Below are 2500 nucleotides of genomic sequence, written 5' to 3'. Positions count from 1 at the left end.
ATTGCTTCCCAAACATTATTACTGTTTGTTCTACTCTCCAGTCCTCCCACCGACACTGTCCCCCCTCCCCCTCCCACTCCTCTCTCTCTCTCTCTCTCTCTCTCTCTCTCTCTCTCTCTCTCTCTCTCTCTACTGCTTCATCACCTCCCGACCCCTTCCCTCCCACTCTACACTGTCCCAACACTCTTTTTCATATCTTCTCTCCCGCACCACCACCAGTTCTCCATCAATCCCCCTCTCTCGTCACTCTCCCTCCACCGTCACCACCTATCCAACACTCCCCCATTTTCTCACCACTCTCCCTTCATCACCAACACCAACCTTCTTCTCCCTCATTACTATCACCACCAGTCAATCCCAATAACTAAAGGCGGCGGGGAGAATGGGAAGGAGGTAAAGGAGCGGGAGGAGGAGGCGGTGGCAGGGTGAAGGAGGTAGAGGTGTCAGTGAGAAAAGGGCGAGGAGGAGGAAGAAGCAGGGAAGAGGTAGAGACGGCGGGGAAAAGGAGAATATGAGGATGAGGCAGAAACGGCAAGTAGGAGCAGACGACAGCGAAAAGGAGAAATATAAGATAGAGAGGAAGAGGAAGAGAAACCAGGAAAACGAAGGAACAGAAGGTTTGAAGAAAGAAGAAATAGAAGGCAGGAAGGATGAAAAAGTTTTTTTTAGTCTAACAAATTTATTGACAAAGCTTGGAGTACAGTTTGCCTATTCTGAGTAATTCAGTCAGGTCTTGACACTGAGGGTGGAATCACTTCTCACTGCCACGCAGAACACAAAGGACCAGATCATATTCATTAACAGTATATATATAGGTCAGATTCATGTGGGTTGATGTCACTGTTCACTGCCACGCAGGACAATGGTTCATATACATTGGTCGTCATATTCTAATTGAAGACTAATCAGTGTGGGCTAGAAGAGGAGAGGAGAAGAGGAATAGACGACGGGAAAAAGAACGAAGAATAAAGCTAAACAACAATAACAACATAACTCGCTGCTAGTAAAATTAATGAAAAATTTATGAGTATGGAATTATTTTGGTATAAGGGGGAAGAAGACCCAAGACTTGTAACTCTTTCAACACAAGTTTAGATTAATTTTACACGGAGGCTGACAAGACTGGCGGCCCTCAACACACGAGTTAGTGTGGGTGTTGTTTAGACTGTGTGTGGGATAGTGTGGGATAGTGGGGGATAGTGTAGGATGGTGTGGGATAGTGGGGGATAGTGTAGGATGGTGTGGGATAGTGGATGATAGTGTGGGATATATGATAGATGTGGTGGATTGTAGTGGTGGATAGAGAACTTTTTATGGATACAGGTAAAGTACTCTTAGGATAGTTTCTGTGGATAGATTTTACCTAGTGTTCAAGTGTGTGGTCCTGGGATATAGTGGATAGTGGATTACATACCCTGGATAGAAGAGTCTGAGATAGAGCGGAGAGTAGATTGCAACATGTTATAATATCTTTCATTGTTTTGCATTTATTATTATTTACAATATATATTTATACACACTTACACTTTTTTCATATCTTTTGCCTCTCTCTCTCTCTCTCTCTCTCTCTCTCTCTCTCTCTCTCTCTCTCTCTCTCTCTCTCTCTCTCTCCCCACATGCACACATCTCACACCAAGTTAACCGCCTCTGGGTGATGTAAGGAAGACCCAACTTAGACAATAACACAGGCTCGATAGGTCACAAACTCTCCTAACAATCTTCGGAATGTGATTCGAGATTTCTGAGCCGATTACGTGTACTACACTTCGAGGATTCAGTAGCCAGAACATACTTTTGTCTCGATGATTCGGTTTCGGATGTCTCTCTGTCTTGGAGATTGAGTTTCGAACACTGGCTTTGTCTAGTATTCCTGTTTCGTGTTTTAGTTTCAACGACCAATTTCTTACTGTGTCGGAGCTTCGAGATCCATGTTCGAAAAATCCGTTTATAATTTTGTTGTTTCGGTACTGAATGTTTTACCTTGTCTCGGGAATTCAATTTTCGATGAAGCTTAAGTATGAAGAATGAATGAAGAAGGCCAATGGGGAGAGGAAGCATTGGGAAGGAGATGGAGACAGAGGAGAGAGAGAGGAGTCATCGGAAAAGAGGTACGGGAAGAAGGAAGTGTGGGGAGAGGAGGGGCATTGGGAGAGGGAGGGGTTAAGGTGCATGGGGAAAGGGGCATGAAAAGAAGGGCATGGGAGAGGGAGGAGAAAAGTAGAGAGGGGCAGTTAGGAGAGGGATACTGAGGAGAAAGACATGGGGAGAGGGACATGGGGAACGAGATGGAGAGACGGATGGGAAGGTATATAGACAGAGGTACTCATTCGGGTGATGTGTATTTGACTTACATGAAGGAACCATTGTATACATACGTGTTATGCATATTTACTTATTAGTGCAGATATGAGCAGAATGGGAGGGAGAGAGGGAGGGTGAAGAAATGGGGGGGAAAAGAAGAGGGTGAAAAAAAAGGGAGAGAAGGTATGTAAGGAAAGGG

Source organism: Homarus americanus, unplaced genomic scaffold, assembly GCF_018991925.1.
Source record: "Homarus americanus isolate GMGI-L3 unplaced genomic scaffold, GMGI_Hamer_2.0 scaffold25249, whole genome shotgun sequence".
Classification (NCBI taxonomy): domain Eukaryota; kingdom Metazoa; phylum Arthropoda; class Malacostraca; order Decapoda; family Nephropidae; genus Homarus; species Homarus americanus.
Note: the sequence above shows the minus strand (reverse complement) of the source record.